Here is a 6,000-nt window from a genome sequence, read left to right on the forward strand (position 1 = left end):
AGAGAACATTTATCGATATTAATATCCAAACAACAAGACAAATATGGACAGAGAAGAGCAAACTGAAGAAGAGGAAGAGAAGAATTAGCCTCCTGGGCAGGACTGAAACTATCGGCTCTCAATATGCAACTGATGGCTTATTGATCCGTCCCAACATCGGCTCTGAGGAGAGAGGAAGAATAATTACAGACGGAGCGGTCAGTCGCTTCAGACAAAGAGACGGAGAATAAAGATGCTGGAGGCGGAGATGGAGAGGGCGGAGGCCGGACCAGAGGAAGAGGAGAGAGGTGAAGGATGAGCGTGACTCCAACTGGATGTGATCGCTGACATTTTCATCGTTTTGTAATATCAAAGCAGAAACACGCCATAAACGGACCATGAATTTAATGCTGCGTGTTGCCCGACGGACATTTTACTCTGCATCACAAAGACAAGAGAGGGAGCAGCAGTGAAACACACAACAGCTGCTCCTCTTCACAGAGCTAATCTTAATCTGGAAAAGTCCAGATTAAGACATAAAGGAGGAATATGAAGCTAACATTTAGCAGCTACAGGAACGACAGCGTTCTGTTTCTGCACACTGAAGAGTGACCTGGTGAGCGTTAGCGGCGCTGCGTCAGCGTTTCCCTGAACAGGAAGTGAATGCGTGTTGGTCAGCTGCTGATGTTTCTCCATCCATGCAGCAGATTTACGCTCTGCTGACGGCCTGACAGAGCGAAGGACAGAAAACCACTGACTCCCGCTGAAGATGACACCATGAATGTGTTGCAGGAACGATTGAAACGTTTTATTTTTTTCATTTTTCCACAGCTGAGTTAATACGGTTAAACCCTTCAGGACAGCAGAACGGTGGACAGTACATGTGGATTGTTATGCAGTAAAAAAGGGAGAAATGTTTGGACACAGCCAATTACTGCCAAATGGTTGCCATGGCGATGTTTTAAGCCAGGACCTGCTTGGGTCTTTCATACAGGCCTCATCAGTTCACCGCCGGTTTCCAGCCGACTGTCAGGATGGTTTTAAAACCAAACTGCTTTTATGAAAAGGTTTTCTCATCCTTTCCGTTAACCTGGCTGAATTATTCCCAGTTTGATCCAGATCAACGCTCTGCTGGGAACAGATGGAGCAGATTTCCAGGTCTGGCAACCACACTGGGATTGACTCGATTTCTGCTTTTTTAAAAACTTATTAAGAAAATCTTTGGGTTTAAATGAACATTTTAATCAACTGTGGAATCATAGAAAATGCGATATTTTATTTTGCTTCCCAAACGACTAAAAGCTTTAAAGTTTGTTTCATTTCAGTCAATAAAAAACCTGCAAACAGAAATCCTAACCTGCGTTTTCCTGGATCATTTCCTGTTTCGTTTTTATGTTCTAAAGGTCTAACCATATTTACTTCATTTCTCTGTTCAATCATTTTAAAAGATTGTTGCCATATTGTGTTTAGTTTCTTAGTTTATTCTTGTCTAAAATGTGTTTTTCTGACATTAATGTCGGTTCTTTACGTTTTAGTCCAGCTCTTCCTGTCTTCATTAGTTTCTCTCTCTCGTTTCCTCTGGTTAGTTTGTCATTATTTTTAACTCCTGTCTCGGTTTTTAAGCTCCTGGTCTTTCACTAACTGTGTTTCCAGCAAAGATTTTAATGCACATTTTGAAGCACTGATGGGAAAAATCTGGCAAAATTTGGAATAACTTTCTCAATATGTTTCAAATGTTTCAGCTTGAGGAGTTTTTGGCTTTTCCAATAAAACTGTGATGGTCTAAAGAGAAAATGAAAACGTTTTCTGAATAATTTTTGACATACATTGACCTCACGACTGATCTGTTGTCTGCATTTGTTAGAATTTCATTTCTTTCTCTCATTCAACTCCAAAGAATATGATGTGCAACATTAAATTTCCTGTAATCCACACAGTAAAGTTTTAGCTGGATTCAGGTTGAATAAACGCTGATTCAACTTAGATTGAATATTTGGTTCATGAACTCAACCAGGGAGTCGTTCTGTTAATCTGCTGATTTCAATCCTTATCGGTTATTGGTTATAAAAAGCGCAGCCTCAGAAGTTCGGTTCGGCTTGGTGGAGTTCAGCAGGAAGATGCACACATCGCCGTCTTTCCTCTGCCTCCTTCCTCTCCGTCTGTGATCTGCCTCTCGCTGCAACGTCAGCAGCTTGAGAGATGTAACCGTTTATTAAAACTGACAAGATTCATTGTCAAGTGTTGGTGAATGTGTTTGTGGGTGAGCGTGTGGGGATTTAGGTGGGTGAGTTCACTGCTGTGTGTGTGTGTGTGTGTGTGTGTGTGTGTGTGTGTGTGTGTGTGTGAGACTAAACGGAAAAAGACGGATGGAAGAGAAGAGAATAGAGAATCAGCTTCTTCTGTCAACACATCTGCTTAGCCTTTGTAAAAACCAGCTAAGCTCTTTCTCTCTCAGAAAAGAAAATGTTCAGGAGAACCAGAAAACACACAACCAAACACGAAACGAACGACACACACAAAATGTAGGAAATGTGGGAGGTAACGTAGCTACAGCAGAGGAGGAGGAAAATCCCTCATCCAGAAGAGCCAGGAAACAGATTGTGACTCAACGTTTCACTGTTTACCAGAGGAAGTGATGTAACGACTGGAGAGCATCATCTTCATCTTCATCATCCCTGTCCACTAACAGACATAAAGTCCCACTGATAGCAGCTGACCTGAGATCAGATCAGGACTAAACTTTGGAGCCCTGGATGTTTCACCTTTGACCTTTCCCAGGGTTAAGTAGCAACCTACCCTCTGAAAATATGCGAACAAAAAACGAAACACAATCATCCTGGAAACAGAAAAAGCTGCGTTTCCATTACAAATATCCACAAAACTTTGTTGGTGTGCTTCCATCGAAAAAATAGTTCAGGTTGAGGTCTGCTGAAATGCTCCATCTGCTGGTTAAAGCTTGAACTGCATTCGCCTTCAGCGAGCAAAGCATTATGGGTAATCCTCATACGAAAGTCACACGTCTCTTTGTGGTTTTAAAGTCTCGTCTCGTTTGGTTTCTCTGAATAAAACGTTGGTTTTGACCCGCTCAGCACACAGCCGCCCTGAAAAGTTTTGGTTTGTTAAAAAGACGCGTCGCCATGGTTTCTGAGAGGATTCACCACCGATGCTTCTCACCCAGAAAAACCTTCAGCATCAACAAAAAACTTCTTCCTCACAAACACTTTCCACAAGACATCACACCTCGCTGCGTCTGTTCACACGCCCAAAGAGCCGGGTAATGTCAGGCTACCGCCAGATGAAGGTAACACAATGAGACTGAGGATGCTCTCATGCATCTCGCTGCCACATCAAGTCTTCCTCCTCAGCAGGAAGGTGTGAAGCAGAAGCATGGGTTCACAATTAGAGCTGCAGCCGAACCCAAAGGGAAGCGGCTTCCAGCGGCGGCCGAGGACGGATGGAGCCTGGTTAAATGGAAATGAGTGAAAATACATTCTGGGGGTAATGATATGGGCGCATCGCATCTGAATCCTTCAGAACTGGTCTCCTGTGGTTCTGCAGACAGATGGAGTCTCTGTTAGCCGCTCCTGGTTTTGCATTTCTCTCTAAACGAAACTCAGAACCAAACGGTTTCTTTGTCTCTGTCGTGAATACATCTGCTCATTCTGACACAAAATATGAAAAACTCTTCTAATGTGGCTCGATAAATGAAAGCAGGAGAGCAGTTTCACACAGATGAACGCAGAAGCGCTGAGCTAGGCGTACTTTCTACAGACACAGACAAAAGAAGAGTTTAATGGCTGCAGTAAAACATGCTGGAGAGCAGAAGTGGTCAGCAGCCCGAAAACTCCTCACTGTTATAATTACAAACGTTTTATGATTAAAGAAAAAAGAGAATCTGTTGAATATTCTGCTCAGTCTGAGGCTTCTTCTTAGAATAAAAAGATAAAAAAAGAAGAAGAGGGGCAGGAGAGGCTGCAGGCGGAGGGACGAAACACTGCAGAAGTTTTTACAAATGGTGGGTCGGATTCGTGTGAGGGAGTCGCTCTTGTGACCCAGACGGGTTCACTGGGATAAATGGGTCGGTGTTGGTAGCTTAGACGTCTGAACTTCCTGCTCTCTCTGCTGCAGCCCATCAGCAACTTGCTCCCTGTTCTCCGTCCGACTCGGACCTGCAGGTGTTCATGCTGCCGTGGAGGTTTGAGGAAACCTGAACCAGCTGGACGTCTTGCCTGAGTACCTGGGCACCGCTAACCTAAACGTTAGCAGCGCTAAAAGGCTAAAACACGACACCAACATGGCACTTAGCGGAAGCTAATGCTAAAGCATCAACTTCAATTTAAATTATATTCACTCTTGAAAGATTACAACCATCAAGCACCAACTTAATTTGACATTAAATTGATTTTTTTCTATAATCACCTAAATACTCTATTTATGCTGAATCTTGTTCTCTACTTTCTGTGTTTTGTTTCTGTATGTAGAAAACATAAGAGGAAATGAAAACCATTTCTTTAAAATAAATCTGTTGTCTTTGTGAGCCTTAATTATTGTTCATCAAAATAAAGAGAAATGCACTGAAACATCCAGCGTAATTTTATTATGACGGGTTTGTGCTCCAAACGGCTCCGGATCGGACCGGTGAGAGGATGAGGATGAAACCAACACAAACCACCTCATCATATGAAAGAAGGAAAACTCAGCTTCAGGTTTTCCTCCTGACTCTGGCGTTCCTGTAATCGCTCTAATGTTGCCACTCAGCCTTTAATGCTTCGCCTGAGATGGACTCAAAAAACGGATCAGCTTCAGCTTCAGGAAGCTTTTCATCGACGTCAGGAGAGTTTAATGTTTGGTTTGGAAACTCCTTCAGCGCCGCCTCATCAAACCAACACGGACCAATCAGCACATGGAGAAGCTGCTTCAGTTTAATCAGGTTTAATAAAACTAAAGCAGGCAGAGCTCGGCTCCCTTCTTCTCATTAAGCCTGAGTGACGTGTTGAAAGTGCAGCTCCTCTCTGCAGAACGGACGGATCGTTTCTCCTCCATCACTCGCCTGCCTTTGTGTTTTACTGCCGTCTTTTTGTCTATTAAACATTCAGTCTGTGAGGCAAAGCAACGACACATCGGGACTGATGAGGAACCGAACAATGGAAAAACAACAAAAGAGGCGCCGAGCATGACAGGCGAATGCTGTTCGTCTCCTTTCTGTTGCTTGACGGACTCTGCATGCATGAGCTCTGATATGATGATTAAAATGCAGATTATTTTCCTCCTGCTCTCGCACACCGTCCACCTCCTGATCAGAAACCAAACTGGAAGCTGAATGAATGTCTGGATCAAACATTATCAGGTTTATAGCAGATTATTTTGATTTTATCATTATTAACTTATTTTTATTTTGTTAGCAATCCTCATATGGGTTTGTTGTGCAGTGTTACATTATGTATTATTTTTATTTTTACATACCAGCACTTTGAATGGATGAAAAGTGATGCTGCTTTGCTTTCAGACAGAACATAAATAAAACATAAAAAATATTTCATTTAAACTTATCTAATGCCATCAAAAACAAAACTGTTGACCCGAAAAGGATTTTACTCAAAAAGTAAGAAAACACAATTCTTGGTGATTAAAAACAGTTTTTGAAGACAACTTGGAAAAACTGATTTTAAAATAAAGATTTGATTTTCAAAACTATGTTTTGCAAATATTTATAACAAAAAAAATGTTTTTCACTATTTTGATGGGTAAACATTTATTAGATTTATAAGTAGAAGCAATTTATTGTCATTTTTACCTGTAAATAACCGTAAATATCTTTTTAAAAGTCATGTAGAAAATAATTGGAAGTAGTTTCTACCTGGACAGGTGAGTTTTTCCCTCCATGTTTGATGCAAACTGCAGAAATCCTGCAGCATGTTTGAACCCTGCAGCATGTTTCGCTGCGGTCGTCGACCTGCTGGTCGCCTCGGCGCCACAGTCTGGATGGAGGGCCTGCGCCGTCCGTCTGATCCACCGGTGACA

Source organism: Xiphophorus couchianus, chromosome 20 (assembly GCF_001444195.1).
Source record: "Xiphophorus couchianus chromosome 20, X_couchianus-1.0, whole genome shotgun sequence".
NCBI lineage: Eukaryota > Metazoa > Chordata > Actinopteri > Cyprinodontiformes > Poeciliidae > Xiphophorus > Xiphophorus couchianus.